At 40.5% G+C, this 9,314-nt stretch overlaps 1 pseudogene; it reads left to right on the plus strand.

Moving 5' to 3' along the window:
- Window positions 1-3,298: 3,298 nt before the first annotated feature.
- On the plus strand, window positions 3,299-3,449 carry LOC120518234 (annotated as a pseudogene).
- Window positions 3,450-9,314: the final 5,865 nt, after the last annotated feature.

Here is a 9,314-nt window from a genome sequence, read left to right on the forward strand (position 1 = left end):
AGACAGCCGGTATCTTATGTCCTGAGAGCAAGAACAAATTTGAAAAAATGAACTTATCACACAGGACAGTGACTCTCCGTATTGAGCTAATTGACGAAGACTTAGCTAGCAAGTTAAACAAAAAAGCGCAGTCATTTACATTATATTCCTTGGCACTGGACGAAAGTAATGACATAAAGGACACCGCTCAGCTTTTAATTTTTATCAGAGGGATTAATGACAATTTTGAGATAACGGAGGAGTTTTTGGCCATGGAATCCCTAAAGGTGAAAACACGGGGAAAGGACTTGTATGACAGTGTGTCGGGGGTCATCAATAGGCACAAGCTACCTTGGAGTACGCTCGCCAGCGTTACCACAGATGGATCGCCAAATCTGACTGGAAAAAACGTTGGGTTGCTCAAAAGAATCCAGGAGAGGGTGAAGGAGGACAACCCTGAGCAGGAGGTAATTTCCTTACACTGCCTAATCCACCAGGAAGCACTGTGTAAATCCGTATTGCAGCTTGACTGCGTAGTGAAGCCAGTTGTAAAACTCGTTAACTTTATTCGAGGCAGGGGACTTCAGCATCGTCAGTTTATTCAGTTTCTTGAAGAAATTGACGCTGATCACCAGGACTTGCTTTATCACTCCAATGTTCGCTGGTTAAGTTTGGGGAAAGTTTGTCGACGAGTGTGGGAGCTCAAACAGGAGATTACCTCATTTTTGGAGCTACTTGAGAAAGCTGACGATTTTCCTGAGCTGAGTGACAGATTGGCTTTGTGATTTAGCTTTTGCTGTGGACATACTGACACACATGAATGAGCTGAACGTGAAGCTACAAGGAAAAGACCAGTTTGTGCATGAAATGTACACAAACGTCAGAGCCTTCAAAACCAAGCTAGCTTTATTCTCAACGCAAAATGTCAAACAACTCATTCGTTCATTTCCCCACACTGGCTACGCTGAAAGGGGCCCCTCGAAATGAAAAAATACAGGAAATCACTGGACGACCTGCATGGAGAATTCTGCCATCGGTTCTTTGATTTTGGAAAAATTTATAAGTCACTTCAGCTGGTGTCATGTCCCTTCACACAGGACCCTGAAACGGCGCCACAGGAGTTGCAGTTGGAACTGATTGATCTCCAATGTGACATCGTCTTAAAGGAGAAGTTCAACTCTCTTAAACTGGACGAGTTTTATGCTTCATTAAGCGCAGCAAAATTTCCAAACATCCAGAAGATGGCACAGAGGATGCTGGTGTTGCTTGGCTCTACGTATGTGTGTGAACAGACTTTTAGTGTGATGAAAACCAACAAAGCAACCCACAGAATCCAGTTCAGATCTGTTCTGAGAATTGCCACAACAAAACAAACACCAGACTTCGATTCACTGGCAAAAAAAGGTGATCAACAACACTGTTCCCACTAAAAGTGAATGCAAATATTAATACTGTAATGTCTTGTTTATGTTTATGTTTAATATGTATGCATCTAGTGCTGGCCCGGCCCGTCTGTCAAATTTTAAAAGTCAATGTGGCCCCTGAGCCAAAAAGTTTGCCCACCCCTGGACTAGGCTGATCCAGGGCAACAGGGGTTGAATCATGAGGAAAGATTAAAAGAGCTGAGCCTATACAGTTTAAGCAAAAGAGAATTAAGAGGTGACATGACTAAAGTATTTAAAATTATGAAAGTAATTAGTACAGTGGATCGAGACTGTTATTTGAAAATGAGTTCATCAAGAACACGGAGACACAGTTGGAAACTTGTTAAGGGTAAATTTCACACAAACATTAGGAAGTTTTTCTTTACACAAAGAACGATAGACACTTGGAATAAGTTACCAAGTAGTGTGGTAGACAGTAAGACGTTAGGGACTTTCAAAACTCGACTTGAGGTTTTCTTGGAAGAAATAAGTGGATAGGACTGGCGAGCTTTGTTGGGCTGAATGGCCTGTTCTCGTCTAGAGTGCTCTAATGTTCTAAAAAAAGAAATAAAAACGCAGATAGTGTTTAACAGAGTCTGACCCGACTCTTCAATCCAACATCACATGCAGCTACAGTATATGCCCATAAGACACGCCCCTAGCAACATGTGGCATCATAGCAACCAAATTCAAAAGTGCATCATTACAAACAGTGTTAAAATGGTAAGAAATAATTAATAAATATTTAACATAAGCTTAAGAAGTTGGAAATACCACAAATGCTGATTAAATTGTGACGCACAGGTTTCTTAACCTGCGTTATCCATTAAAGGGTCACAGGTAGTCAAGGACTTTACTGGCCTTAAGGCAGTAGCCAAGCTAGGAAGTGACACCATCTCATTGCCAAGCTCATTTAGAGACGCTACTTACCATAAACATAATGACTAGAGAAGCAGCCACACACACATGGAGCGAAAACGCAGAACTCACACAGGCTGTGAGTGGGAATCCAAATACCTGGAGCTGTAAGGTGGGAGAGCTCGCCACTGTGCTGTTGTGCCACCCACCTATTTTCCATTCCATCTATTTTCTAAACCTGCTTGTCCTGAGTAGGGGGCCGCAGGTAGCTGTAGCCCACCCCAGCAAGCATCAGGCTCAATGCCTGGACAGGGTAAACACACATATACACACACCAGAGGCCAATTTAACATTATCAGTCCTCCTAACCTGCGTGTCTTTGGACTGTGGGAGGAAATCTAAGCAGACTTGGGAAGCCTGTGCAGCCCGATATTCAAAAACGGCACAAAAAAGGATCATGTTGTAATTTAGCAGGGGAACATGCAACAAAAATCATGTGTCACTAACTACTAGAACCCTGGGGTCATCCGGACACTATGTTAAAGTTGAGGCTTTATGTACGTGAGTTTCATCAATTGCCATTGAAGAAAATGATTTAGTTATGGAAATAAAGTAGATAACCCTTTTTAATGGCTTTGTTGCCTTCTGCCTTCTACAAATGATGAGCAAGCTGAATTTAAATGAATCATAAAAAAGGAAAATGTAACAAATTGTCTAGAATGAAGTAAAACAGGAGTTTAATGCAGAGTATGGCATGCCTGTGTAGGAATGATAATGTGGTTGTAAGTAAATGTTTAACTACAGGGTGCATCAAAGGGTAGGGAATGTGCCATGGATGGAGGCCTGGCGAGGCCAGATGAAACAGAAAAGACTAATAGCACTTTGTAGAGTCACAAGCATTGTGCTACATATTTACAGCACATCTTAAATCACATATCATAAATTGTTTGTAATACACAGTTGTTAAATAACCTAAATCTCATTTGCAGTAACACATTTAAAAATATGTACCTTTAGAGTCTTACCATATACTGTATATACTTACCTGGCAGGGGACATACCATGACCACTAAAGTGGTTCTCCCAGGGTGAAGCTCATCCACTGCTGACCTGTGCGATTTCCCCAAATGTGGAAAACTCAACTACATAATTTGTGATAGTGGGGGACTGTCTTCATGCTCTCCCTTTTAGTAATCACATTCTCCATTGTTGTTTGGTTTGGTTCAGCAATGGCACACTCCAAATGTAAATTACAGCGTGTTGTGAGGTCTGCTGAGAAAATAACTGGCTGTGCTCCACCATCTGTGGCAGACCTGTATCCATCTCGTATCACTAACCATGTCAAAAGGATCACCATGGACTCATCTCTCCCAGCTCTGGTAAACGCCTCAGGTCAATTAAAACTAAAACTATCAGACACCTCAATGGATTCTTTCCCAGAGCCATTGCCCTCTCAAACCAGTAATTCACCCTGCCTTCTTTGTATATTCATGTGTTCTGTCATATACTGTATGACGTGTGTGTGTTTACAGTGTTTGTACATGTGTGTGCGCACGTGCAAACACACTACACACTCACACTTTCACTTGCACGTCATCATTTGCACATCTCCTTTATAATTGTACTATTCTGCAATGTTGTTTAAAGTTTTTCTTTTTAACTTATATTATTTATGTTATTTGTATGTGATGTTATGTTCCATTATAAGCAGATTCAAATCTACCAAGTCAATTTCCTGTACATTAAGTACAGGTGAATAAAAGTGATGCTGATTCTGATTCTGATATTTAGGTGCCCTAAGTGTTTTGAAAGACATGCAGGATTGTCGATGCTGAATTTCCCCGATGTGTGTTTGTGTGTTGGCCCTACGATGGACTGGCGCCCAGTACATAAATTGTTCCTGCCTTACACCGGATACTGGTTGGGTTTGGCTCAAGCTTCCACTCTGGATAAGTGTGTTTAGAAAATGGATGGATTGATGGAAAGTTAGAGCATATTCATTTTTTTTTTAGTTCATCAAAAGACATTTTTGCTCAATAAGTACTAGAATCCACACTTGACATTGCATGGGTAAGTCATTTTAAACTCAGGTTTGTCTGTTAGTCGGGCTTCAGCCTGTTCTGATGTTTCACTTGTTGTGAGCCACCAGTTGGCGCTGTCATTCAAACTATAATATAAAAGGGGGAAAAAAAAAACAAAGGTACGCCCAGGGTCAAAATTTTGGGCTGGGATAAAAGTATAGTCTTCTTACAGCCCGCTGATCAAATGAGGAAGGTGGGTAAATATACACAGCCACACACACTTTTCAGCTTTATGTATTAAATTTTGTCATGTGGTGAGAGAGTGATGTGACACTGAAGTCTGTTCAGACTGTCACACCGCTGTTTGTACAGGAAGGACATTCAAGCTTAAGGCACGGACACGTGTGTTGGACTTTGCAGTCATTTCAGTCGCTTGAACTGACTGCTTGGAGACCTGTTTTACTGACAGGAGTGGCGACCTGACGTGCAAAATAAGGAAAATACAGAATACAAAATATACAAGTTCACCTCTGTCAAGCTATTTTTAAGGCTAGGTGGCGTGCAAGAAGGAATTGCTTAGGAATGATGCATTGAATCGTCATGTTCATTGATTATTAACATTATTAGTCGTGGCCTTAGAAAATAGATATTTTTTTTTTAGATTTATTTAGTAGCATAGTGGTAGCGCTGCTGCCTCGCAGTTAGGAGACCAGGCTCGCTTTCCATGTCCTCCCTGCGTGGAGTTTGCATGTTCTCCCTGTGTCTGCGTGGGTTTCCTCCAGGTGCTCCGGTTTCCTCCCACAATCCAAAGACATGCCGGTTAGGTGGATTGGCGATTCTAAATTGGCTCTAGTGTATGCTTGGTGTGTGGGTGTGTTTGTGTGTGTGTCCTGCGGTGGGTTGGCACCCTGCCCAGGATTGGTTCCTGCCTTGTGCCCTGTGTTGGCTGGGATTGGCTCCAGCGGACCCCCGTGACCCTGTGTTCGGATTCAGCGGGTTAGAAAATGGTTGTTTGGTTTAGAAGCATAGTGTATCCATATAGCAACCATAAGGTTGCAATATGGTTGTGAGACATGGACACTATCCAGTGGCCTGAGACAAAGACTGGGCTCCTTTGGTACGGAGTCTCTCTGGAAAATCCTTGGGTACCGTTGGTTTGACTTTGTGTTGCTCATGGAGTCCCGAATGAGGCACATTACCTGCATTGTGAGGTGCAGCTCGTAAGATCCTCATTGTTGGGGACCCGAGTGGCTGGACCAGGCCAAGGGGTCGCCCATGTAACACCTGGCAGCGGCAGATAGAGGGTCATTTCCGGAGGGTGGGACAGGATCGCATGTCTGCCCGGGGGGTTGCCCACTGGGATCCTGAGTTGTTTCGTTGTGTAGTGGGTGTGTCAACGCACTGTACCAGTGCATGATCCCCAACTTGACTTGACTTGACTTGATAGTGTATCCATAGTAGGGCAGGCCCTCCTGCCCCCCCTACCCCTTAAACTCTGCCCATGGACTGGATATGTGTAGTGTTGCATCCTGCAAGAAAAGTGAACCTGATTTTTGAAAGGCCCTGTCCATGAGGATTTTCACGGGTTACCCACTGAAGTGCCTTTTAAGGAGAGAACAGAGACATGTCCAGTATATCACATTAGTGGACACTGAGTACCACGACGTTCTTAAGACACGTACATCACATCGGTGGTCAATACCACACCGCGCTTAAAACATGTATAGGAGTACCACATCATGCTTAAATCACGTTTTACCAAATCCTAAATAAAAGTTCACAAAAAAGTATTTCACTATAGTGCAATTCATAACTAAATACTTTTATTATGAATTATTCTAATATTTTTGCACAATGAAATATAACTAATTAATAATTCATAAAGCATTTACTTTCCTTTATGTACTGTGGCTATAAGGATTTAAAGTCAGGGATTTCTTTTTCATTATTTCTCGACTGTGGTAAATGCGATTTCTCTCTCAAATAAAGAGAAATGACAGCCAAGGTTTCAGTGATCTTTAAGGAGGCAAACAAAAAGTGAAAAAGGAAAGAAAATCTTTTAAACAAGAAATCAATGCAAACAATTGAGTTCAGCCCTTTTTTTCTATTTGAACAGGCAGTGGATTTTCTAAGATAGCTGCTTTTCAATTTTAATGAATTGTTTCAATAAACGGGATGCACAGTTGCATAGCAGTCAGCATGGTGGACATACAGCTTTGGAGTTCTGGTTATCTTATCCCAGCCCGGCCATGTTCTCCTTTGTCTGGTTGGGACTTTTTCACTGGGTGCTCTGCTTGTCCTCCCTGATTATTCAGAGACTCTTAAATGGCCTTGTATGAGTGACTGTAGTCAGGGCCGGTGAGTTCAATAATGTCACCTGAGATGAAGCCCTCATATAGAGTGGATTTTGTGCACATTTTGTATATTTTATCTCACTTAGTTTAGTTATTCACTAAAATTAAATAAACGAGCCACATAAAGACGGAGAGGCAGGAAAAAAACATGAATGAAAAATGAACAGAAAAATAATTGATTAAATCTGTAATTATTTTGGGCATTTATTATTTATTTGTTATCATTTTATGGTGCACTCTGTAGCTGTGTTTACCCAAAATTACCAAAATCTGCAGCTTCAGTATGCTTCATGGGATTCTGGAAAAAGCTTGACGCGTTAAAATGATTCCACAGACAAAATATCTTTGTTTTAATAACATTTGTAAACATTCAAAATAAAACACTTCACACAAAAATAGAGAAAAAAAATTATATTGCAAAGTAAAGAAAGGTTCTGATTTTTTAAAAAAGGGTTCTTTTTAAGGCATATATGTCTTATGTGTTTCTTTAAGTTCCCTCATAGAGTTAAACCGTCTCTAAACTGTATGCTTACTAATTTTCATGCTGTAAATGGGTCCTTTAAGTCACTGCCAGCAGTGGGACTTGTTCTAAACTCAACCGACTCAATTAACACACTGCATCTCAGTTACAGTAAGAAAGTCAGTCAGTCATCTTCCAGACACAGGGTCACGGGGGTCTGCTGGAGCCAATCCCAGCCAGCACAGGGCGCAAGGCAGGAACAAACCCCGGGCAGGGCGCCAACCCACCGCAGTAGCAAGAAAGTTCGATCTCATATTACAGTAATGTAGAAGATGATACCATTGTTTATGGCTATGAAAGAAAGTTATATTCTAATTCAAATTAAGCAAACACTAACATGAGTTTAATTTAAAGAATTAATTTTCTAAGATTGCCTCTTACACTCTAAGCAAGATTATTTGTGATTATTCATGCCAAAATTAAAGGCAATCCAATGTGTTAACTAATCTAAAATGTGCTGTAAATGCCCATGATGCATTTAAGTCTGGCATGGTTTTATCGTATCATTAGTAAAAATATCAACTAAACAATCGATTCCTTTTTGCTATGCCATGAAATTTCCATGTCGGTTTAAAATGCAATATAAAAGCTCATTGCATTGTAATTCATCTCCATACATCATGTGTCATAATGAAAAGCAAACCAAATGTATTGCGTTTTACTTAGCAGCAACTTGAGTCTGTTGCATTTTAATTTCAAGAGCATATCTTGATTGTGTCAAAACTAAATATTATCAAATGACCAATCAGCATCAAAAGGTGGGGCAAGGGGTGTCAATAGCTGCGGTAAGGGGCGTTCCAATGACGAGTGTGCTCAACCAGCACTAAAGATAACAAACAGGAAGTGGATAAGGCAGGAGATCTGCCATCTCAATGAACGGGTGGAAGTTGGTGGTGGAAATGACAATTTCATTCTCTTACAGTATGTGTCGAAAGAAGGGAAAAATATAGAATAATATCTGGTTTTCACAGATGGATTGAATGGAAAGCTAAAAGGAAACCATGCTCGGTGATGCTAACAAATGTTTCACTATATTTAGCATTTATTTAAAACTTCTAACAGCCCACAGTTCAGATGTAACTGCATGGCTTACTCTAACATGTATTCTAAGAAAACAACTTCAGACAGCTTAACATAAGAGTCAATGTTTTCAGGAAGACCTTCAGTTAATCACTCCAGAGTCCCAATTGATGAACGTAATGCCGGGTGACAAAACACAGGAATGTTTAGAAGTGGAGCGCCTTTAACCTCCACTGTTGACGCCCCTTGCCCCGCCTTCCATCTCTGATTGGTCATTGGATTGCATTCAGTTTTGGCACATGGGAAGTGTCATCTCGAATTGAAATGTGATACACTCGGAGCTGCTGCTGCTACGCCATATGCAGTACATTTGCATTTTAAATTTGCACTTTAAAAAAATGTAAAGCACTTTAAATTATGAAATGCAATCCATGGACGTGAATTGAAATTGCAATACACAAAACAAAAATTGTGTGGTGTAGCAAAAAGCAGTTGATCATCTGGTTAATATGTTTTTAATTGTGACCAGATTAAACCGTGCTAAAATGAAATGCACCACATGTGCATACATTACATTTTAATATAGTTAACACGTTGGATTCCATTTATCTTCCATTCCCCATGTGTTCACCTTATAGAAAATGTATTGTTTGTTTCTGGGAGTGAGGTGGATGAAAGGCATAAATCGCTTCCCAGTAGATTATCACACAGATTAATAATCCTGTCACTTGTCACCATATTCTCTGAGCTCCAGTTTCAAAATCATTGAAAAAAATATAACATTGTTATAGGCACAGAAAAAAATTAGAGAAGAAGCGAAAGTAATCTGGCACCTTACAAAGCAACATTTCTCAGTAATGCAATTTTAATCTCGCCTGACCTTTATTTAGCAAATGTTCTTGCAAATGGGAGTTTTTTTTATTCATTAACTCTGGTAATCATAATCTATTCTCTGACAGGAAGATCTACTTAATTATACAGTATGCATTTTATAACTGTATAATTAGAAACTCTAAGGCAGGTGTACACAGGCACCCAAACTGATGATACAGTAAATACATCGGCCCCCCAGCACAGGGTTCATAGCACTATAATCAGTGTCACAGATATTTAGTACTGCAGGGGACCCTTTGCACAA

This window comes from Polypterus senegalus, chromosome 17 (assembly GCF_016835505.1).
Source record: "Polypterus senegalus isolate Bchr_013 chromosome 17, ASM1683550v1, whole genome shotgun sequence".
Lineage (NCBI taxonomy): Eukaryota > Metazoa > Chordata > Cladistia > Polypteriformes > Polypteridae > Polypterus > Polypterus senegalus.